Raw genomic sequence first — 26,233 nt, 5'->3', positions numbered from 1 at the left:
CAGACACTCTTCTCAAAGAGTGTGGTCTAGAGATGGGGACAGCAGTGTGGTCTAGCCACTCAGGGAATCTGAACCAGGACCAGCCAGCCCAGGCTCGGGCCATCAGGGAAGATGTCCCGGTTGAGGCAGACAGGTCTGCCTGGAGTCTTGGAGATTAAGCACAAGAATAAGTTAGCTGTGGAGCTGCGAGAGGGGGCAATCATGCAGGCAGAGGTGGCTATGGAGCAGCTATGGAGCAGCGATAGGGAAGTGAAGGTGTGAGACAGAGAGTCACTGGGGAAATGCAGCCCAGTGTGAGGCAAGGGGTGGCAGGGACAGTCTTGGATGCCCTTCTGAAGTGCATAGTCGGACCATTACACAACCGTGTGAAACCTTCAAGTGGCTTCCAACATCATTCAAAGGGCAGAAAGCTAAAGGGCCCTACACAGTTGGCTCCCTGCCACCTTTTTGATCTCTTACTCCACTCTGGCTTTGTCGGCTCTTTGTCATTCATTCCTCAAACCCTCCAGGGTGTAAGCACTCAGCTGTCCTTCTCACTGGGACAGTCCTTGGCTGGTGGCGTGGGTCCCTCCCTCACCTCCTTCAGGGCTTTGCTCAACTGCCACCTACTTACGCTTTCTCCCAACACCCTACTGAAAACTGCAGTGCTGTCCCTTCTCCACCCTGCCCAGGACAGCTTTCTCCTGTGCTTTCTCTGCCTTAGTTTTTTCCAGTAGTGCTCACTGCCCTTAGACTTTCTATGTGTTTGACTTACTAGTTTATTAAATGTTAAGTTCTACCAGGGCAGAGGTTTTAGTCTGTTTTGTTCCTTGATGTAGCCCCATGCCTAGGACTTTTCTGGTATATAGTATGCATTCAATAAATATTTATCCAGTACATTCTGATAACATTTTTACTTCTAGTAGAATTGAGTGGCACATGTGACCTAATAATTTACCTTTGCTAATGAAGTAAAGCAAAAAATTAATTACAATACTATGAGTTATATTTTGTAATTTTGCTCATTTTATATAGAGTACATTCTTATATACATTATATATTTATATATACCTTCTCCTATACAGGACAGCATACATAAAATTATATGTTCAAATATATATAAAACTAACTATACTGTATCCTAGTGTTAAGGAATTTCCAGGATAATTTTGACTATATTCGGTTTGTTCTGTTAGTTACTTTTGGAACCTTTCCATATAAGATGCAACTCCCTACAATTTGTGCTTCTGTGATTTGTAATTTGCACTTTTATAAATAAAGTTATTTATAATTTATAATTCCATCTTCAGAATTCTGAAGGCAATGCAGAGGCTCTGAATGATCTTAAACTAGAGTTTGACACAATTAGATTTATACATGTGGAAAGATCACCCTGTGTGCAGTGGGAGATTACATTATATTAGAGGGAGGGCAATCATAAAATGTTGCCAAATACTCCTGGAGAGATGATGAAGACCTGCACTAGGGTAAGGGCAACGGGGATGGAAGGGCTTCTGTGGATCTGAGAGAGATAAGGAGCTCTAGCTTATAGAACTTAGTGAGGAGCCTGTAGACTGTGGCTAGCGATACTATAAAGACCTAACTCAGTGCCTGTCTGCATACCACCAAGCTATGGAAGGGGTCCTGAAATATCACTTGCAAAATTGTGCTTATCTATAAATCATTTATATTTACATAAATGTAAATGTTGGATAAGACTATAACTAAATAGTTTTGGATGGAGAGTGGAGGCAAGAAAACATAGTTAAGCTTGAGATAATGTTGTGACTCTAATTAGAACACAAGTGTTAATGAAAATAAAGATGCCCCAGTCAACTTATGACTATACTAAGTCATCCATTCAAAATAAGGATATGCTTTCAAAAATCATTTTGGGTTTATTGTTTGGAGGTTGGAATATATTTCCTAAAGATATGAAGTTCTAAGATGTGGTTAGGTTTACACAATCTAAGTCAAAATGCAGCTAAAAAGCTATGCATTAACAAAACAAAGATGTCTTCCCAGAAGTGGATTTTCTGGTGTGTGTTAGAAAGGTGAGTGAAAAGTAAAGGTTCAGGGAAATCGCCACCATGTGAGATTCCTATTCACGTGCTGCAACGTCCTGGGCAGAAGCAGTTGGAGACTATATATACTTCAAGGTGTTCTTTCCTGAAGAAATGCTTTTGAGTAAAGCTTGTCCTTTCATTCCAGTGAGTCTTGTTTGCTTGGAACCTTCTCTGCCTGCACCACTTTGAAGCAGATTGTCTTCCCTGAACATGAAGAATCCTGAAAGACACCACTTTTGTTTGGTAAGTTTTTTTTTTTTTTAGTATTTATGTGTTACTGGGCCTGAAAGTGTGACAAGAAAGTAGAAGATTAGGGGACAAAATGTTTTAAGAAGAAGTTTACTTGTAAGGAAGACTAGAATTCAGAAGAATTGTCTCCTTAAAGGATACATGGTTATTTAAGGAATAAAACTCTCAAAATTCCTAAGGTTAGGTTGGTCTGCACATGGTGGAGAGAAAAAACAGGTTCCTCTTTGTTGTATTGTATCCATTGCGAAAGCATCAGGGAGAAGTTGTTTTTGTTAGAGAGACAATAACTTGTGGGGAGGGCTTAAAGTTTCCTATATTTGGGGGACTCTCTGATATTGGTTTTGCTCATCTATTGCATACAAAGTGCCTGTTTTTTCTTTCTCTGGCTATAGGACTTGGAGTGATGTGTACTAGCTCAAAATGGTGGCAGGTTTCCTCTCTGGAGTAAAATGGAAAACTAAGACTTCGCTTGGGAGGTGACAAAGCCCAATTTCTCTGAATTACTGACAGACTGGTATTGAAGAGGAAGGTATTTCCTTACCCAACCCTCATAGCTCCTCCATTTGTTTTAAGGACAGTAGTTTATTGAGACACCACTTATCATTCTACAGTTATTAGGCACTTCTAGCCACTGGCCTGTTGTCTTTCCTCTACTTGCCTGTGATTCTTCAGATATACAATGGCATCCATGCTGGCTTAAGGTTATTTCCACCACACCAGAGATCAGGCTGATGTTGTTCAGCACTCGATTATAGGCTTTGTAGTTTTAAAATTGATTTGTGAGAAAAACCTATTTCTTCAGCAAGATGGTTAAGTATATCCCATAAGTAAATAGTAGTACTCATTTCCTATTAAGTGAAATTGATCAAATGAAGAGGTGAGGTGTCTATAGCTGGCTGGCACTGAATTAATTTCTGTTAATATTGCCACCAGTCAACCTGGAAAACCAGTGATCAGAAAAGAGTCTACAGTCAACCACCGAGAATTTGCTACCACTGGCTCAACCTGAAGAAAATACTAGGGCAGTTAGCATCATTACAGCTGTTGAATTGCTCATGGAGGCTTCTCGAATGCCTGTAGTTTAGAAATTGTGAAGACTTAAATTCTGACCTGTGATGGAAAAAACACTGCTGATGTGACTAGCAGTATGAATCTACTGTTTGAAAAATACTTGTTTTCTATCTAATCACATGAATGATTAACTTTTGAATGGAAGGATTGAAAATACAGTCTCACGATACCAGGAAGAAGAATCTGAGTAACAGTCATCCTGAAATTGCCATTGTGTTATCTAATTCAAGTTTTTAAAAATGAAGCTTCTAAGCTGTAAAGCTCAATCACCTGAAATATTTAGCTCACTTCTTGAGTGTCCTTAGCCTTCGGTCCTCGTGTGGGAAACACAGGGAAGCCTGTGGCAAATTACCCAGCAGTATGTATGTGTAGGAGTTGCTTTTTAAAAATGCAATTGATCATTTGTTCCTGTAAAATTTCTTTAACAGACACTTGCCTCCCTAAAAATCCATTTGATGTTAAGACTCTGACTTTAATCTGGAATTTTGGTTTTAAATCAAACTGTTGTGAAAGAAGAAAAGGTGGGTGGAAAGAGAAAAGAGAGGTTTGGTTATGGTGTGCTGTGTCCCTGCTACTGATAAAAGGACTAGATCTTCTTTCTTTCACTTACAATAAAATATGAAAAAGCAATAGAAAAGGTAATAGATTAAACTGCTTATAAAAAATTGGGCATTTTCATTATGATTTAGGAGGGCTTAACCAGAGTGAAGCTGCCAGTATGGAATGGCAGAATGAGTATTCTGCATATGGGGAATTTATATATTTATATATTTTAATTGCTACAAAAACTGAGATCAAGGTATTTTGCAGCGTTCTCCATGACTGGAATGGAGAAAAGCCAGAAAAAAGGGTAATTTATGTTCATAAGTGCAAGATTTCATGAATAGAATCAGCCTATGCTTTTATGATTCAAAATTAGCATGAAAGCGACAGTAATTAGCAATGGTCATCAATGAAATAAGGCCCATGTCTACCTCCCCTAATGGGCTCATCCATCCATGACTCAGTGTTCATTAAACACATGCTATGTGTGACATCACTGAGAAGGACTGAAATTTCAAATATGACTGTTTGCTACTTACCAGTGTTTCCTTGTATAATGTGATATGATGAGGATTTGTGGGTTTTCGTTAGAAAAGTAGTTTTCCTGTTATCACTGTTAAATGGATTTTCTGACTTTGATAAAAATTCCAACGCTTAGCTGAGGGTTGTTCTACTCAAGTGAGGGATGATGGCCTTGTACTTTGGCATGTTTTCATTAGAATCCAGGACGTAGATATGTTCTCCCTTTGGATATGCTGCTTGGAACATCTTGGTATCCAGGAACGTGTCTGTGTCCAGCTTTGTAAAGGTAGTTAATAGCCATTCAACTTGATATTATTGCTGAAAAGAAAAAAAATAGAAAGAAATCTGTGGTATCATCTCCAAGACAGCAGGCAGCACCCACATAGAATGACCTCGTGTCCATCAGTCCACCCTGGGAGAGGTGAGAGGGCACAGAGCCCTTTGGGAGCAGCAGGATGAGGCCAGCAAGTAGGAAATCAGGGCTGGTATCCTCAAGCATGAGAACTGGTCTGGTGCAAAAGTGAACCAATTATGTGCCACCTAGAATGATGTACATTGCTTCTTAGGTGAGATCTAATTGAAGATAGTATCATTTTTGCTGCAAGCATGTGCCAAGCCAGACATGAAGCTGTTCAACCATAGAATCATAAAGAAGGGAAAGGCAGAGAGGCAAACACTGAGTGCCCCCAGCACTGTCCAGAGGCTTGGCCTGTGAACATGAATGCCTCATGCGTGCATTAGGTGGAGCACCTGGTGAAGGAGACTGCCACGGCCTGCATCATGGGGTCCTGGTGAGCCGAAGAACTGCCTGGTGACGGGCCTTTATCATGTGGCCACAGGGGCCTCAGGGTCCTGGCACTCCAAGGAGAAGTAACTCTCTTCTTCCTAACTCCAGAGTTTCCTGGGTTCGGGGCCTGCTGGCCATTAGAAAAACATTCCTCAGACCTTTGTTTGTGAACTGGATTGTCTGTAACTCCTACTTGCTACCCAGAGTCTCACTTCTCCCCTTTTCAAGTCTCCTCTCTAGTGCCAGGTTTGCTTCTAATAGTTTTCTCTCAGATTATTTTTTGACATGCCTTCTGGCTATCCAAACGTGGAGCTGCCTCAAATCATTTTATCAATTAGGCAGGACATGAAGGAGCAGGCCACATATTGACTTCTATCACTCACATTGCTTCCAAGTTACCACCAGCTTTCCATGGCTGAGACGTGGCTTCCTTCCCTTCCCCACTGACTGCTGGCTGAGTGACACTGGCACGTTCCATGTCGATTGACTGAATACCTGATAGGCAGGGTCTTCTTACACACCTTCTTTTTCTGTATTTTTAAAGATTATAATACAGAAGTAAATGAAGGTATATAGTAAAGTATATTTTAAAAAATGAAACTTTCTCCTTTTATAATAGCTTCCATATTCCCTGGGGGTATTCACGGTTAACTGTTTGTTGTGTGTACTTTTGGACCTCTTCAGGGTCCTGCAGATGACATACATTTGCAAACATATATAACTGAGTGGGTTTTCCTAGTGGGCTCTCACCTGCCATCAGTGGATTAAGAAAAGAATGTTCTGGTTTAACATTAATCAAAAATTTGATTTAAACCAATGTTTCTCAGGGTTTTTTTTGTAATTCACAGTAAGAATCCTAATTTACGTCATAATCCAGGACACAGGTACCTGTGTGTATATATGTATGAAAAATGGAAAAACTGTGCTTCTGAAATACAGCACTTAGCCTTATTATGTTTAATTCACTCCAATGCTTTCTTTTGTGTTCTATTTTACTCTATTATTTTAAATAAAATAATAGATTGATATTATGATCAATGACTGTTTCAGAGTGAACTACTGTTTGAAAAAACATTGATTTAAATGGTACACTTTGAAGCTTATGTTTTTGGACAATTCCTGGGTTTCTCATTTCTAAGTATTCCCTGCCTTTTTGGTGAAGTCAGAGTGCTAGGGTGGGACCTCACAGCGGTGGGATGCAGGAGTCCCATGGTTCCGGCGGAGCCTCCTGTGCTTACTGGTTTTGTGTGCTTGTGTAAGCATGTCTGTAGGCCGTATAGTGCTGAAGATATAACCTTTGGGCCAAAGACTGTGCCTTAAAAATCTGCACTGTCGGATTGCTTTCCTAGAAGTCATCAGCATGTTCTTAGAATACATAAATGAATATGGGGACTAGAAATGCCCACATAACAATAATATAGCCTAAGGCAACATTCACAGTCACTCATGGTGTCTAACAAATCCATAGTAAGTGTCTCTAATGTGCACATCAGTATGAAGTAAATAAAAAAGAAGATAAAACCCTACTGCTTGAGGGGGCTTTACTCTAACAATATTCTACGTGGCTTCTCCTGTCTATGGACAAGGCCCTCTTACTTCAGTCTGGATTAAAGACTTTTCCCACCTAGAATTCTCCCTGTTTGGCTTTATCTGCCCCCACCCTTTTCTAGGTTCCCACACCAATCATTCTAGACCACTAAATGCTTGTATTCTTGGTTTTTGGTTTTCCTAGCCTAGAATGCTCTTTTTGTCCTCTGCCTATTTAATTGTTAAGTCCTGCTTTTAAGTCTTCTAAGAGCCAGTTCAAAGCCACTTCTCCAGAAGCTTTCTGAACCCCCCTCAAAGCATGCAGAGCTGACAGCTTTTGTCTGGGTTTCCACAGCACTTTGCTTTTATAGCACTTATTTAATATTCCTTATTATAATAATTGGGTGTTTACTTTCCCTGCTTCAATAAAATTCACATTTGCTACTCTTGCTGAATCCCTATATGAAACAAACCTGTTTACTTCTTCACCTCATACCATTCTCCTTTTTGCCTATTTGACTCACACCATGTGCCTTTGGAATGCTCTCTAACACGCCGAGCTTATTCTGAACCTAGGGAACTCTCTTCCCCATACTAGCTCTGCATGCCTAGCTTTCTTTTGTCATTCAAGAGAGGAGCCTCTTTTAGCTGGCCACCTAATTTAAGTAGCCACCCAGTGACTCTAGTACAACAGCGCATTGTATTTTCTTTTTATAACACTCTAATTTGTTCATTGTTTAACAAGCTCCACTGTATTTTAAGTCCTAAGAGAACTGTAATAGTTTCTGTCTTACTGAGTTATATCTACATTGTCTGGAACAGTGCCTGAAACATAGATGCTCATTAAATGTTTGTTGGATAAATAAAATGAATCAAATATATATTCTTAAATGTAAGAAACTATGTTACTCTTGGTACCTCTACAGTTCTGAGCATGTTAGCTAGAACATGATTGGAGCTCAATTAAAATACTTTATAAAATAGTAAGGAAGTGAAAAATGAGCAGTAGTAATCTCAGAATCCCTCATAAATTGTGTGACTATTTTATATAATACCAATGCATATGTAATTACTATTTTCACAAATGATAAGCCAATAGTTACTTTCACAACTACTACATGCAAGGTACTTTAAATGGTATTATCTAATTTAATTTTTTTGAGCAATCACATGTATTATTTTCTTTGACACATTTGGTAACTGAGCTCAAATGGGCAGAGCAATTAATTTGTTCATGGTTACATAGTTAGTAAATGTAAGAATTGGGATATGGCCTGATTGCCCAGCCCATGCTATTTATATATATATATATATATATATAAATTTACAAATTATAAAAATCTTTGGACAACTTTTAAAAATTGCTGAAAACAACTATCTTACTTTGAGCAGATAGGTGCAATTTTTATATTTTACCTAGTAATTTTTTTTTCCTTAAGAAAAAATATTCTATTCCTAAGAGTAGAATGGACCTTATTATAATAATTGGGTGTTTACTTTCCCTGCTTCAATAAAATTCACATTCGCTACTCTTGCTGAATCCCTATATGAAATAAACCTGTTTACTTCTTCACCTCATACCATTCTCCTTTTTGCCTATTTGGCTCACACCGTGTGCCTTTGGAATGCTCTTTGACACGCGGAGCTTATTCTGAACCTAGGGAGCTCTCTTTTTTTTTTTTTTTCACACTTTTAAATCACTTTTATTGAACTAATTTTAACAACACTGTTTTAGCTAGTGGCATCTGCCCCAACCAAAACAAAAGCCATCGTGAATGCTATTCAGCATCCTCAAAGTAATCCAATTTGTTTTTGTACTTGGACTATAGTTAAACATTTGACATCACATAATCAAGCAAATCAGTGCATACTATATTATTCAAAAAGACTTTATGCATTTCATTAAAAAAATCATTTTGCAAGTGGCTTTATCAACAACCTCACTGACTGACACATTCTATACTTTTTTTTTTTTTTTGCTAATCTATTGATTTCAATAATCACAGAAAAGAGATTACATCTGCTCCTTTCATTTTAGCATTCCTGTTCTTGGGCAAGTCTGGATGGACACCCTCATGATATATGTATTCCACTAATGTGTCCATTTTAGAACAGAATTTTATAATCTCACATTTCTCAAAATGACTTTAATGTGGTTTTTAAGTAAGTACTCATTTTCTCTTTTAATGGTAGTATGAGGTAATATTTTTAAGGGATAAACGACAGTGTGGAGAAATATTTACTTCTGTTGTATGTCACATGTTCGGTTTTGATCCTGGATATAGGACTGACAGCTCAGGCAGGAAGCTCAGGACCCTGTAGACACCCCAGGGCATTCTCCTTGACCCCTCAGCCCAGCTCTTGGGGTCGGACCTTGGACAGTGCCGAGCAAAGGCCCAGACCACTTGGCAGGCATATGTTTTTGGCTTTCCAATTTTATAAACTGTTTTCAACTATCATTTAAGTCAAGAGATTTCACACACATGCACAGACACATATGATCCTACCTGGTTTCTCTTGGAAAGTTAAAATATGCAGCAGCACTGACTGTGTAATAGGTAATTGACAAGAGCTGAGTCACAGCTACCACTATACGTGAAGCTTGCACTCTCTCCTTTTTGCTGCAGTGGGGGGAATCCCCATGTATGTATGTGCTGAAATAATGACATCTTTTATACCCAGTGCCTCTAGATTTGGCTTTGAGACTCCTTAGAGTCACCAGAATTTATTGGCAAGACTTTATGGTCACCCTTTCTAAATCGACTACACTCTAAATAGTGTAACAAAATGGGTTGATGATTTTACATCCATTTTACATCATTTGGACAGGCTCATTCAGTATTCTACTGCCTGGTTCTCAATCCTGCATTCTTGTTCAAATCACCTAGCAGCTTTTTATGTTGCTGAGACACCATAGTAGAGATTCTGATGGAGACCAGGCATCAGTTTTATAAAAATCTTCCCTGGCATTTGGAATGTACAAGTCAGGTTGAGAACTGCTCATCTTGTTGGTACTTTGTATAAATTAGATTTTATTGAGTAATTTATTGAAAGAAAACAATGAAAAATTCTGGTGTGCAAGCAAAGGAAATAAAAAGGATATAATTATTACCAGGAATGGCTAGGTCATAAAAGGGTGAGCAGATGGATCCCTACATTCCACTGTCCTGCTGTAGCCTTGAAACCTGCCTCGAGATTTCCCAGCTGTCCCAAGACCTTTTGACTTGTTTTTGATTATTAGTAGTATGAAAACCTCTGATGCTGCTGAAGAAACTTAGTTGTCTTTCTCTGAGCATGAGCCCCTTTTTATTCAATGTACACATACATAAATTTCACACTTGGAGGGAAGTTTGCAGAAAGATTCACTATAGTTTTCCCATAAGTCGCCAGCTCTCAAATATTTTAAGTTACATTTAGGTTATAGATTTTACTTATGAAGTTGGGTCTTCTTTCCACTGCTTTTAAGGAAGATTCTATGAAGTTCTGTGCCTATGAACAGATGTTAACTTTCATGGTTGGTATTTATTATTGTGCATAAAGTCCAACTTTAAAAGAATTATTTTTCTGTCAGGTTACTATATGGAACTATGTTAAATCAGTATATTGCTAATAAAGGGCTTGCCATTCAATCCTCTATACTTGAAACAACATATTATGTAAGTTTTACATTCTAAATCTAATCACCAGAAAATATAATCAACCCATCTATATATGCAATAAACTTTGAATTGAAAATCATAATTCATTTTAATCTTAGCCATATTGCCATCACAATATATGATTGCATTAAATAAAGCATTCAAAAGTAATTTTAATCAAAACTCTATTTCTTATTCAAAATTAATGGCTTAGCAAATCTACTTTCTGTGTACTAGTTTTTTATGTTCAAGAAATTCTATGCTTATGATATATTATTATTAGATGTAGTACTATTATGAATTTTAATTTTGCCTTCAAATTCCACATTTATAATTTAGCTGTGCCTTAAACAGTAAGACATTGAAGAGTATTTGAAATTCATAGAATTTAAGAATTCTACAATTCATTTTTTCCACTTAGACCAATCTGACCCAATTATTCCAGTTTGCTGAGGCTTATTGTTAATTTTATTAACCAGTCAACAAATTGCTATTTAAAGAGAACTTTATGCAGATACCAGTAACATAAACCTGCCCTTGAAGATGATAAAGCCAAAGAAACCATAGAAGAAAAGATACAGTGATGTGTCAAGCAGTGAGTTAATAAAAATGTGATGTTATTTTCCTAAATTTTGTGATGTTTCTGGAATATCATCTTTTAAAAATTTGTAATTTGTAGTGATTTTCTTTTTCATTCTATATAAATATTCATATCCAATTTTGTATCTAATTTTATATTCATTTTCAAATGAGATCTCTTCCATCTTCTCCCTACTCTCCCCAGGTGTTGTAAGCTTCAGTCCCCGAACAACCCAAATACGCTACTATCTGTGATCAAATATTTTATTCACTGAATGTTATTTAAAGAGCCTGAGACACACAATTCCTGGAGACCCTCACCAGATTGACATCAAGTTGAACTTGTAACTGCACAACACTATCCCATATTTACCACATACCCCTACAGGTGTCCTTTATCTATGTGTACATTATGGGGATATGGTCAAATTCAGTATCACACTAATATCATTGCACTTTTTATAGTCCTCTTAATGTGCAAAGCTGGCACTACCAAGGAAAATGGGAATGAAGTCATGGCAGCACTATTTGAAGGAATTATTCCATTCTTTTTAAGTTATTAGTAAACTATACATTACCTGTGACAGAATTTTGCCCAGGCTTGATATCTGGAGGGCTTATCAATATTTAGGATCTGTAATCTATGTATGTAGAAAAAGAAAAAAAATACAACAAATTATAAATCTAAATATATAAAAACTACAATGTATAGGAAAGCACGTAGTAATTTTCTTTGTAACTTTTAAATACAGCTTCACAATACGCTTTTTCCCCTTCATTTTTTGGCAGCTTACTCTTTGTCTTTTCAAACGGGAATAGTTTGGTAAAGTCTTTCTAGCAAGAGAATGGAAAGATAATTGTCTGTCTTCCATGAAATTACTTGAAATTTATTTTGTTAATGCTATGTGTATTTTTAAAATTGTTGTCAGATTTGGGGAAACTTCTGTACGTTTCTTTTATGTATGAGTTCTGACATTTGGAAGAATCTTCCACAGATTAACTTTTGTTTTCTCTTCTTTGCATCTTGTGTTTCTTCCATTCCCACATCCTGCAGAGCTCAGGGCCATCAGGACATGTGTGCCAGAGTGGAAGACGGAATGCAAAAATCAAGAACTGCTTATAGTTAAAATGTCTTACTTATGCTAATTCTGCAAAAATTTATGACCACATGGACATATTGCTAGGACCCCTTCTCCCAGGACCTTAGAAGGGATCTTTGTAAATGAGAGGCCCCGAAAGCTTAAGGGTTACTCTTTTTATTGTAAAATTCAAATTTAACAATAGCATTAAAGTACAACATAATCCCAAATTTCTAGATCAAAACAGATGAAATTTAATTCAATGAAAGTGAAATCAGATAGGGTCCAAGTATTAATTTCACAAGCACAAGTTAAAAGGCACATGGTAATGGGTCAGGGATTTTAGTTGACCTCTGTTTTATTATGGACCAACAGTAGGATGCAAGCATAGAAATGGCTAGTATCATAACAGACTACAGTAACAGAAATAGTTTCCAGACCATGAGACCTAATAAACCCTTAAAAAGCTGCCCTGGTCAGAGAGCAGCTGCAATATTTTGTTTAATTCTAATGCCATAATTTAGGAGGCATAGTGACCAATTAGACTGTGTACCCAGAATAGGTCATTCTAACTGGTGAAGACAGTTTGAATTCATGGCACCAAAATGAGCAGTTAGTGAATCTGAGGATGTCAGATGAGTTCTTATGGGAACAAGGTACTGCCTTCAGATAAACATCTGAGCAGTCTTTACAGAAGAGAGTTTCATGGAAAAGTTATTCTGATTTGCCAAAGTGCGCAGGCATGATACTAACTGACATTTTATCTCAATGCAAGAAATAGTTTTCTGATACTACAATTACTTGTAGTGGACTTGGCCATCCTTTGAGTATCTGAGGGGACTGAAGTATGACATGTGTGACCAGATAAGCTGTGTTGAAGAAGGGATTTGTGTAACGACAGCACATATATGGTGCGTACACCTTGCCAGGTACTGTTCAAAACACTTGCAAAGGGTAAAGAGCAGGATTAGACGGCCACACTGGCTTCTTTAATATTTGATGGTTCTGAGAAAGTGATTTTTTCTTTTTTCTAGCTAACATCTGTCCCTTTCTTTTTCTTTTTTTAATTGAAGTATAGTTGATATAAAATCTTATATTTGTTTCAAGTATACAACACAATGATTCAACAGTTACCATATTATTAAATACTCACTGAGGAAGTGATTTTTAAAAACCCTTTCTTTAGCTAACACACTAAGACATTGCTATTTTTTTCTCTTAATAATTCCATTTTCATGCCTATAAATGAGCATTTTTGAATGAAATGATGCACTTAAGTAGCTTAAAAATGTTATACATTCAAGATCTATTTTTAGGGAGGGGAGGGTCAGAGTTTCTGTTGCTTTCTACATCATCAATCATAGATTAAGATTTTTATAAAATGGGCAAGAATGAGAGTATTGACTCTGAAACCAGACTACCTGCTTCCCAACTCTACCACTTAAGCTGTACGTGCTTCTGTGCCTCGTTTCTTCAACTTTAAAGTGGGGATAATAATAGAACCACTTTATAGGACTGTTTTGAGAATGAAATGACTTGTTCCATGTAAACCACTTAGAATGGTGCTGGGCACATAGTAAGCATTTCTTACTTTGCTTTAAGTTCTTTAAACTCTGTTTTCTTCCAATGGCTGTCATTAATGATACCGGTTTTCATTTTTCCATTCATGCATTTATGCATTCATCCCACACATGTTTGTATTGAGTGTCTTATGTGGTCCAGTACTCTGCTAGGAGCTGAGGATTTAGTTGTGGACATGCAGACGTGGTCTTTGACTTCATGAAGTTTATAATGTAGCTGATTTTAATGTAGACCATATCAAAACCAGGGAAGGATATTTGTCAGTATCTCAGCTAGCAACTTACCAATAATGCTTATTAAGGATAATAAACAGCATGCCCTGAACTTTAATTCTAGTCAAAGCTTCTGTGGTCCTTAATTTTACTAAAATTGTGTACATCTATGGTTTCTCTGTGTGTGTGTTTTGTTTCTTTAAGAAAGTTTGCAATCATGAGACTGATGAGATAGCAGAAGGCAGGGGTGACTACTCAATCTCTTTGTGACATCCAATCTCTTTGGTTATTATTGTTGTTGTTTTGTTTTGTTTTCTCTAGTTGTTATTATTATTATTATACTGGTAGGTGAAAATAGGCCAGTAAATTGGAAACTGGAATGCTTGGGTTCTGTAACTTTCTCCTTACTGGTGGAGTTCTACCAGCAGATACTGCTCATTATAAGCTATCAAGTGAACCACTGTGATCTATCAACAGTGAAAGATATGTGAGTAATGATGAGAACATTGGAGTTTATAGCGTCTTGGTTAACCAAAGTCTTCAGCAAGCTCTCCAAGGGCAAGCTTCTTTTTGGTAGACACCGAATCCTTTCCCACACTTTAAAACACTGTGGAGTCTTTAAACTATTATTGGCAAGTTGAGGGATTTTTGAGGTCTTCTCAAAAAATGTTACATGCTGTTAATTGAACTGTCCTCTGTTAACACTTTAAGTAGAATAAATAGGCTTACGGTCCTGGGATTTGAGCTTGGAATTTCTTGGACTTGTGTAAATATTAAAGCAGCTACTCAGATCATAGAGCCATTTCCTTTGTATTCCGAGTTGAAATTGGAAGCTCAGCTCCTCACATGCCTTGGCAAGTCCTTCTTCTCTGTAATTAACACATTCAGTTTAACACCAGTTAATCAAATGTCATATTACTTTCTCTGCTATAACTTTGTGTTGCTACATACCATGAACATGTGTGCTTAACATTAAATTTGAACTAACGTGTTGTTTCTGAAAGGGTGTTTTCCTCTTCTTCCCCCATTTCTTCAGTGAAACCATGATTTTGTGACAAAATAACTATGACAAACCTGTGATTTTCATTAACAATTTTAGTAACATTCTTTCTTAATTATAAGTAAAGAGTGAGTGGGTCCAAGAATTTATCTACCGATTTCAAAATTTCAGCTACACCCTTGTATTTATGTTTGCTCAGACCAGTTGGATTCTTTAAGGTCTTGAAAGAAACACTTTTTCTTTTGATTAGTAACAGTGTATCAGACTTGTTAAATGTAGTCGGTCAGGGAGATACACCCAATCCAAATGTACATAAAGGGTCTTTTAATTTAAAAAAATTTTGTTGTGGTAAAATATATATAATATAAATTTTCCCATTTTAACCATTTTTATGTATGCAGTTCAGTGGCATTAGGACTTTCAAATTGTTGTGCAACCATTATTACCACTATGAATCTCCAGAAGTTTTTCATCTTCCCAAACTGAAACTCTGTACGCATTAAAACAGCAGCTCCCCACCAACTCTTTCCTCTTCCCTCAGCTCCTGTCAGCACTGTTCTCCTTTCTAGCCCATGGATATATGCCCACCCTAAGAACTTCCCTTAAGTGGAATCATACTGTATTTATGCTTTTGTATCTGGTTTTATTTCACTTAACCTGACGTCTTCAAGGTTCATGCATGTGGTAGTGTGTGTCAAAATTTATTTTTAAGACTGAATAATATTCCATTATATACATAATCATATTTTGTTTATTCATTCATCTGTGAATGGACATGTGGCTTGCTTCACCTTTTGGCTATTTCAAATAGTGCTGCTCTGAACATGGGTCTACAAATACAACTATGTTTGGGTCCATCTTTTAATTCTTTTATATATACCCAAGTATATACCAGAAATAGAATTTTAGGGGCAGGTGTTAATATTATTTATAATTTTTTGAGGGTACATAGCAGGTGTACCATTTTTTACACTCTGACCAACAGTGCTAAATGTTCTAATTTCTCCTCATCCTCACCAACACTTGTATTTTTTTCACAGTTGTTCTAATGAGTATGTGTTTATGTTTAAAAAAAACATTGGTGTGCTCTTGTTGCTTTCCTTATGAAGACCCAAAAGATATAAAATTAAATATTTTTTGTTGGATATATGCAAAAACATTTCCTAATTATGCATCCCATTTTAAAGTTAACTTCAAATATAGTATTTTAATAAATAACACATTTTAAGTGTAACAGAATAGTAGACACATTGAATAAAATGTCTGCAAGTGGAGGAAAGATGGACAGTGCAAGATCTCCAAACTGAACTAGAAAACTCTTCCCATCTGGTATTTGAAATGCACCAATTACTGTATGGTGTTTCTGGGTGCTTTTCAAAACACATGAAAGATGTGATGATGGTGAAACTTTGTAACTCACATTAAATAAAAAGGGAAAAAGTGCTTCATAGCATGCCTTTTTTTGGAAGTCAGAATATATAAGACAATGTTTGTTTTTATGAGCTATAATTAAAACTCCATAGCTTTGGTTTTACAAATACATTCAGTATATGACAACACATTCCTATGTTTATATTCTTTTTTCCCTCGGGCTTTTCACCGTTTTCAAGGTTCATTACCCTGACCTGAACTCCCAGTTTTGCCCTGGTAGAAAGTGGATTACTTCATTAGCAAGCCAGAAGTGCCAGGTGAAAATCTATCTAACATCTACCTCTCCAGAACAAATATGCCCAGGTTACTAGTAATATACACATGTGGTATCGTTTTTCCATTATTTGGAACATACAGAACTAAATTAATAACAGTTCTTACAAGACCCTGGGGGTTTGTGTAAAAGAATTTTGATCTCCTTAGGAAGGGCTCACCAGTACTCCCAGGAGAGATGCACTTGACTTTTGACCTCTTTTCAAAGGCACCTGTGTGAGCTTTTAAAATCCACTACCACCAATTATCCACTTTCAACCTGAAGTGTTTAAACCCAGGGCCACATTAACTGAGCTTAGCACATAGCCATGTCATTGTAGACTTCCTGATGTGAGGCGATGTCTTGACATAGTTAAAAGGGAGTTTAGGGATGGGCCATGAGATTAATCAGGTCCTCCTACTGACAGCTTCAAACAAAGAAGCCTTTTAGCCACCTGGTTTGCGTCTCTCACACCTGCATTCAGATTGCTGGGACAAAGCTTTGCACCATTGCCTTGATCCCACTCTTTTCAGGTACTTGTTTGTGGCTACACTGCTTTGCTTAATGGCTCTTTTGAAGACAGCATAGAAGATGCAAATAAACAGCTTCCTCTTTCAGGAAAAGCAGTGCTAGCAGAATTGTAGCCATTTAGTAAATCAGTTCATAATGGATTTATGAAATACTATGCACAGTTCTTGATGAATTTTGGAAAGGAGGCCACAGCTCACAGTATATTGGAGTTACATATGTAATTCTTTCTTCTGCTATCATTTTCTTGGAAATTTAAACCTGGATGAATATGGATTTCTCTTTTCTTGCTTCATACCATTGTAGTTGATTTCTTTAGCAGTAAAAAACAGGGGCTTTTGTTTTAGTGTCTGAGCTTATTAAATTTAATACTTTTATTTTTTCTTAAGGTGCAGAAGACTTTAGCATGGTAGTACTGTTGTTCCAGCATGCCAGGATATTCACTCTATGAAACTGAGAATCCAGTTGTCTAGCACAGCCCTCCAGCCTTCCCATGCTGCAGAGTTTCAACAAGAGCCAGTGTCTGCATTGTTCGCTGTAACCAAGAAATGCAGAAATATTAGAGGCCTAGTTGAGTTCATATTCTAGGCCTGGTTTAAATCACTGATGTTGTAAGATCTGGCCATGAACTAAAATAAAATTCCAAATGTGTTCTGGTTCTAGTTTTTGATATATATATTTGTCTGAAATGTAAAACCATACAGAATCTCTTGATTGCACAATGCAGCATGGTTCCAGGGCCATGCTAATAATTTATCCCAGTTTAGCCTTAACAGAGTTATGCAATGCCTATTTCAAATATACTTGTCCAAGCCATTTGATCTTAAGGTTCAAGAGTCACTTTGCTGAATCAAGAGTAAGGTCTACTTTCCGGTATGTGTTTGACAAGTAAGACAACCTGCTCCTCTCCTATGGAGAACTGGATTTCTTTACATTTCTTCTTCAACTGTTTTAACTGCTTTTATTTCCCTTATAGCTAACTTGGTGCTGTATCAGTTGTAACTGTAGTATTAATAATAGTGACAACAGCATCAGAAATAACAGCAACAAAGAATATATTTCATTGTGGACTATGTGCCAGGTACCAGCCTAGGAATTTTTTGTATTTTTGTTCCTGTACTTCTTTAAATAGCTCTATAAGAGAAATACAATATCCAGTTTAATTATGAGAAAACTGAGGCTCAGAGAAGAAAGGAACTTGTGCAAAGTCATAAACCTCTTAAGTAGTAGAGCCAGAGTTTCAACCCTGGCACTTTGATTCTACTCTCAAGAGTACTATTAAAAAAAGGTCCACATTTTGCTAATTTTTGAAAATGAAAACTAGCTTATCTACATTTTACATTTAAGAAATTAGTAGAACAAGTTCAAACTGCTAGAAAAGCAGGTGCAAGAGTTTTGAAAATATTCCTTTCTCTTCTTGATTTTTTTTTTCTTTAATAGGAGATAATATGAAGTGTGGAAACAGGGATGTGAAGTTCCCCTCCAAGACACCTATACCCTTGATAATAATGAAATGTTCTTTTCTAATGCAGTGTACTTGAATTAATAGAAGTAAAAAGTTCATTTCCTTTCCATTTATTTTGGAAACACAGTGTTTTAGGTAACCTTTTTTTGGAGCATAGGTGAGGTTATCAGAAAGGTTGCCAGAGTGATGTTTACAGATTTATGATGGCTATTTATCATGTCATTTTGGTGATCTAGCTTGACTTGCAGATAAGGTCTCCCATCTCAGTAATTGTGAGGCATTTCTGTACCATATGCGGAAGGCTGCTGAAAAGAAGTAAGTTTGGTTCATATGTGTGAATGTCAGTCTGTTTTCAATCTTCAGGCTTGGGCCGGGCTCTTTCTGCCTCTCTTTCACAAAGGAAATGTAGTGGGAAAGGAAAACTCGGTAATAAACAGGTGCACCAATTCAGACCTGCAGCCCCCTGAGTTATTTAACAGATTTGCCTTGTAACATTCTGCATGGAGTTTTTTGGCAACACACATGGGTATCAAATGGACACTGTAGAGGTTCCAAGAGGGGACACACACCACTGCCACCAAAATGATGCTCCATAGAAGCAGGGAGACCATCGTCGTGTCAGTGTCACCACAGACTGGAACTGCCATCAGGGCTATTCTCCCGACTCCTTCTTGGCCTGCCACACCCACCTCCATCAGCAAATTAAGACACCACCAAGAAGGGATTTTAGAAACCAGAGCTGGAAAGACCTCTATGTCAAGTCCTCCATTTCTTTGTCAAGCCTGGATCAACCTCCCCATCCCCTGAGCCTGTTCTAGTTTTTCCTCAACTTAAAATGTCTCAGGCCTAAGTTTTCCTTTCTTACCTTTATCCCATTACTTCTAGTTACACCCTCTTTTGTCATGCCAACTAATTCCCTTCTGTCCTTTGGAGACAATTATATCATCTTTAGTCCCTCCTTGGATTTCATTCTTTTATTTTCTTCCCTCATAAATCAACCCCTCTGACCATTCAGTAATTCTTTTGACTTGCTCTGAACTCTACACGCTGTGCATCTTTCTCACTGTGAAGCCTGACAGCTTGGATGGATCCTCCTGAGTGTGGTCCCACCTGAGTAAGGGGGCCAGCATTAACTCTCTTTCTTAACGTGGGCTACTTTTGCCTGGACCTTCAAAAAGCACTATATGAGTTTACTTTAGCTATGACATTGCCTTTGTAGAGAAAATTTTTATTTATTTATTTGTAAACTTTCATCTGTGCCTGGGAGCATATTACTCTGTCAGCACTGTCCAATAGAAATCAAATGTGAGCCACACGTGTAATTTTAAATTTTCTAGTAGTCACATTAAGAAAAATAAAAAGACACATGGGGAAATTAATTTTAATAATATTTAACTTCATTTTTCAAAATTATCATTGTATTATGTAATCAATACTAAAAATTATTAATGGGCTATTTAAATCCTTTTTTCCTACTAAATCTTGGAAATCGTGTGTGTTTTACACCTACAGCATATCTCAATTCTGACAGCATATCTCAATTCTGACACTATAAAGTAATCAGATATACAGTACTAACTATATTTAGATTTCATAAAATTCACTGTTGAAGAATACCAGTTGTTGAATACATTGATTGGTATTGTTCAATGTACTGTCAATGAATGAATACAATATATTGTTGAGAACAATACCAAGTTGTTTTGAATATATGTGAAAGTTCTCCAATAATAATGTTTTTAAGTTTAAATTTTAACTAATTCAAATGAAGTGAAGTGCAAATTCAGTTCCTCAGTTGCACTAGCCACATTTCAAGCGCTCAATGTGGCTAGTGGCTACCATTTTGGACGTCACTCCTCTAAATCTGAATAATTCTAAGTGCTTCTAACTCTCATATAGCTCAATATCCATTTCCTCAAAATGAATCTTACCTTTTGGATTCTTGATCACAGGAACCCTCTTGGGAGAGGGAGTATTATTTTTGCTTTCCCCTTTGAATTTTGATGAGGTATCCACTTTGCTGAAGGTTTTTGTAATAGAAATCTTTATGTTAGGATGCAGTGAGTGGTACAGTTTTTAAATGCGTTTACGTACTACGAAATTAACACACCATCATGAAAGGGTCTTAGAAATCAGAAAAGAAAAAACCTTTGAAACATGTAGTCTTGGAAATAATTGTCAGGCCATGGCTTTATACTGAAATACAAATGTTCTTTCTTTACTTTGTCATAGAAATGCCAGTGAAGCTTATAGAATAAATTAAGTTGCCTCATAGGCTTTATCAATATTTGTGTAGCTTAGGCCGAGGACTCTAAACAAATCTTTTGCATTGCACACTTAGTAACCTAATAATTCAGATTGTGTTGTAGGACTTCTAATCATGAAGGGTAAGCCTCAAGCATTCCAGGCAGTATCATTTCAAACATATGCTTTAGAAGAGAAGTAACTTAAAGTGGTGGAGATTCCCAGTGACCCCAAAGGTTGCATCTTGAAATTTGCAATATAAAGAGAAGAGGCTGTCTCAAAAAGCAGGACTCAAATGATCTGGAGAGGCTTAATAAATTTGGGTTGATTAATACTATCAACATAATAGCTGGTTAATGCTTTATTCAAAAGGATTCCTTCCCCTGAACCTGGGTCTGTCTTTTTCAGAAGACATTTATCTGATTCAAAATGCAGGAAATTTTTAGCTTTTCAATTTTCTTAATTACTATTTCCCAGCTTCCTCATCCCCCAATCTTTTTTTCTCTGCCCTTGCATGCAAATCTCCCTTCTTCCCATTACACAAGTACATACATTGCAAACACTTTTCCTGAATTGTATTTTATTAGTTTTCTTTGCAGTTCTATGGCTCCTGTGGTCTCTAGTTTATCCTCCTGCTTCACATTTTAAGTTTTTATACTGGCATTCAAAATATTTCACAAGGTTGTTTTGATTCAAGCTCAACATACTACAATAAAAGGAAAATAAGGGGAGAAGGTAGCCAAAGGTTACACAGATTAATTTTGTTTGGAGGTCTGTATAAATGCATTTTTCAGTGCTTTGCACTATTGTAAAGTAGTTTGTAACATTCAAAGGGGGAGTTGAACAGGAAGAAGTTTGTATTACATGGACACCTCATTATCTCTGAGTTTTTCAGTTTGGAACACTTCAGATTTCTTCAAGAAAAACCAGTTTTATTGCGCATCTCTCCCATCCCTCTTAACTCCTCCAACTCAATTTCTCCTCTCTCACTTCCTGCTGTGGTCCTGAAATAATGTGTTTCAGCTAATAACAATATACTTTGTATCTCTTTGATGTTACATAGTTGTGAAATTACCTTAAAGACATTGTCTCATTTCCAATTCACAGCAATCTTTGAGGAGGGGCAGATATGTTTATTTCTATTTGTTAGATAAGAAATGGACACCTAGCCCTCAATTCCCCTACCTGAAGACACCCAATTTAACCATATTCCCAAATCTTTTGATAACAAGCCCACTCACTTTTTCATCCATCCATTCACCCATAATCTTTCTCCAAATGATCTGAGATGACTGCTTTCCAACCATACAGTCTTTACTGCTACCAAAAAGACCACATTCCCATTTTATACAGTAATCTTATAGTATAACCCCCACAATCCAGCCTAGGGATGAGCCTAGCAAATATCCATTTTACTAGGCTATCACTTGCAGGGACCTGCTAAATTTTTTTTTTGGTAGATATGGGTGAATTTCATTCTCTACTGAATTAGTTTATCCAAATCTTTTTCGAGATGTCAAAAAATGTGGTTTTTCTTAGTCACTGCTAGTAAATTTTCTCTGTTTAATTCAATATCAGTGTCTGGGTACACTTACATTATACCTAGAAACAGTATAAGTATTCTGTTGATAGAAGTAATCAACACAAATTTATTAAGCCTCTCCCAATTGTGTGAGTCTGCTTTAGTTCTACCCATGAGCAGCCCAAATTTATGTTGATCATCACTTAATAGGTCATCCCTTTGTATGTACTTCCATTTTAGTGCAGTGGATCACATATTTTAAATTAAATTTCTGTTACCCTGACATTTATGTAAAATACGGAACAAAATTTTTAGTTTGAGCCTAAATCCTGTTGTTGTCATTACTGAAGATAAAAACACATAACAAACTAGGAATAAAAGAGAATTTTCTTAATTTGATGATAAATATCTACAAAGAGCCTATAGCTAATACCATGTGCAATGGTGAAAGACTGTTTGCTCTTCTCAGTTCTATTCACAATTGTATTAGACTATCTATTAAGGGCAATTTTAAAAGGAAAGAAATAAAAGGCATCCAAAGTCAGACAAAAGAAGTAAAACTGTATCTGTTCACAAATGACTTGATTTGTATATAGCAAATTCTAAGGAATGAAAAAGAAAAGCAAATAGAACTAACAAATAAGCTCAACAAGTTTGTAAGACATAAAATCGCTGTTTAAAAAATCAATCAAATTTCAATACAATAGCAATGAACAATCTGAATATGTTGGGAAACAAATTTCATTTATAATATCATCAAAAGGAATAAAATACTTGGGTAGAAATTTAACAGAAGAAGTATAAAAATTTTATTCTAAGAAATATAAAAAACATTGTTGAAAAAAATCAAAGGCGGCCAAAATAAATAGAAAGACATACCATGTTCATGGGATGGAAGATTTAATATTATTAAGGTGGCAATGCTCCCTAAATTGATATACAGATCATCTTAATCCCTACTAAAATTCCAGCTGGGTTTTTGCAGAAATTAACAAGTTGATGCTAAAATTCATACAGAAATTAAAGGGACCCAAAATAGCTAAAACAAGTTGGAGGACTCACACTTTTTTTTTTTTGAGAGGGCATCATTCTCATGAAATGGTTGTTAACAACAATAAAATTCTGTATAGGGGACTCAATGCACAATCACTAATCAACCCCAAGCCTAATTCTCAACAGTCTCCAATCTTCTGAAGCATAACGAACAAGTTCTTACATGGTGAACAAGTTCTTACATAGTGAATAAGTTCTTACATGGTGAACAGTGCAAGGGCAGGACTCACACTTTTTGTCTTGCTTACTACAAAGCTACAGTAATCAGGGCAGTGTGGTACTCACATAGGGTAGACATACAGAACAATGGAAAAGAACTGAGAATCCAGAACTTAACCCTTACATGTATGATTTTTGATGAGGGTGCCAAGACCATTCAATGGAAGAAAGAATAATCTTTTCAATAAGCAGTTCTGAGGCAACTGGATATCCACATGCAAAATAATGAAGTTGGTTCACTTACTTACACCATCCCAAAAGTTAACTCAAAAAAGGTCATAAATCTAAATGTGAGAGCTATACCTGTAAAACTATTAGATGAAAACAGAACTAAATATTCACAACCTTGGCTTAGGGAAAGCTTCCTTAGCTTTGACACTAAAAGCACAAGTGACAAAGAAAAAATAGATGAATTGGACTTCATCAAAATTAAAAACTTTCATACTACAAGTGATGTCATAAAGAAAGTAAAAAGGCAACACACAGACTGTGAGAACAATATTTGCAAATCGTACATTTGATAAGGACTTGAATCCAGAATGAACTCTTTCAACTCAATAGTAAAAAGATAAATTCAATTTAAAAATGGGAGAACATTTGAAAGATATTTCTCTAAAAGTGATACACAATAAGCACATGACATTGTACTCAAAATGTTTAGCCATAAGAAAAATGCCAATCAACACCATAATGAGGCACCGCTTTATTCCCACTATGATGGCTATAATAAAAACACAGATAGTATCAAGTGTTGGCACAGTTGTAAAGAAATTGGCACCCTCATGTATTGCTAGTGGGGATATGAAATGGTGTAGCCACTTTCGAAAACAGTTTGGCAGTTCTCAAAATGTGAATCATAGAGCCACTGTATTACCCAGCATTCTGCTCCTAGCTATACATCCAAGAGAAATCAATGAATATTTCCACATGAAAATTTGTACATAAAAGTTGAAACTCAAATGTCCATCAATTGATGAATGGATAAATAAAATATATTCTTATAATGGGAAATTATTTGACAATAAAAAAAGAAAATTCTGACATGCTATAATACGGTTGAACCTTAAAGAGATTATGCTAAGAAAAGTGAGTCACAGAAGACCATATATTGTAAAATTCCATTTGCGTGACTGTCCATTTACATGATACCAAAATCCATATGTAGAGACAGAAGGTAGATTAATGGTTGCCTAGGGTGAGGGCAGCTGGCAAGGGGTAGGGTGGAGAATGAGGAGTGACTGTTAATGGATACAAAGTCTCATTTTGGTGTCATGAAAATGTTCTAAAATAAATAGTGGTGATGGTTGCACAATATCATGAATATACTAATAACCATTGAATTGTTTAAAGGAAATGAATTATTTTTCATGTGAATTATATCTCATTAAAGCTGTGAAAACAGCTTTTGCACTTACAGTAGATCAGGTTGCACAGATTGCACATACTGTGTCAATCTCACTGATTGGAAGAGCATTAGACACAGTTTATGAAACCAAACATTTCCTCAGAAAAGCTGAACTTTGGGGTAGGAGGGCCCATGAAAATAATGAAAAAGAGACACTAAATAGATTACAGAGCCCAGGAAGAGGGGCAGGTCAGAGGAAGTTTGTGGGATTGAGGATTACAGTGCTTAGATGGCTGGAGAAGATGAGGGAGAGAATCTAAAATGGATATGAATGTTTGCACAATAAGCTCCTCAAGACTCTTGAATCTGGGTTGCAGGAAAGAAGAGAAATGAGTCCTTTGCCTTGGGGACAGCACACTGAGCCTGAGAGGATGACCACAGAAGAGAGGAGAGTGTTCTCTGTCTGCACATTGGTGCACCTCTTCTAGGTCCACTCTGTTCCACAGCTTCTGGGTCAGTGTTGCCTTCTCTGCGGTCTCTTCACAAAGACATGGCCACTTTGGAAGGGGGGTGCTCTGAGAAAGTTCTTGGGGAGTCTTGTTGACACAATGCTCACAGATACACTTGAGGAATAGTGTTTCATCAACAACACTTTGAGCACCCGGGTACAAATTATGGATGGGTGTTGTGCAAATGTTTGGCAGAAATAGACTTTCCTTACTTTTAGGCGTATCTGTGGCTTTTGATACTGTAAACAACTGACACAGCCATGGAAGAGTAGTGTATCTGAAATTGTTTATACAGAAGAATTCCATCTGTCAGTCTGTTTACAGTTCACATGCGAATGGGCAAAACCTTCATAATGAGAGACCCTGCAAAACAAATCCGGGATATGCTGCAAATAATCAGTTCAACAGGGTGTATTCAGTTTTCCTCCTCTTCTAAAAGCAGCTTGCTTGGAAATTATGTTCCTTGATGACTCTCTGGTAATTCAATGTTCTTTCAAGTAAAAAATTAGAAAGCTGGGATTTATGTGTGGTGTCTTTGTATATCAGGTGTGCAGAGTTCTCCAAAGCAGGTCAAGAGAATTAGACCGTTAAAGAGTTCTGCCTAAGGCAATGTGAGATGCTGACCCCAGCAACAGAGAGGATGTTCTTTTCAAAAGCATTGAAATATCTTCATCATTAAAGATATGATGAGTCCCTTGCAAACTGGAGTCCTGCTTAGTCTGTCCTTTTATCCTTGTTATTGTTTCTCTGAGTAACATTTTACTGAGAATTTATAGTCCTTACCCCCTGTAGCCCAGACATTTCATTTGGTTCATCCAACAGACAAGGACA

General features: G+C 36.7%; 1 long non-coding RNA gene across 1 annotated transcript in view; it reads left to right on the top strand.

The window, feature by feature from the left end:
• Positions 1–26,233, top strand: part of LOC140843081 (uncharacterized) — a 370,834-nt gene that overhangs the window by 294,628 nt on the left and 49,973 nt on the right. The window contains exon 2 of the long non-coding RNA XR_012120512.1: positions 2,191–2,288. This is a non-coding gene — a long non-coding RNA (uncharacterized lncRNA). The remainder of the gene's footprint in view (positions 1–2,190; positions 2,289–26,233) is intronic.

The sequence above is a fragment of the Manis javanica genome, chromosome 8 (assembly GCF_040802235.1).
Source record: "Manis javanica isolate MJ-LG chromosome 8, MJ_LKY, whole genome shotgun sequence".
In the NCBI taxonomy this organism is placed as follows: Eukaryota; Metazoa; Chordata; class Mammalia; order Pholidota; family Manidae; genus Manis; species Manis javanica.
Note: the sequence above shows the minus strand (reverse complement) of the source record. Positions and strands in the feature narration are given on the sequence as shown.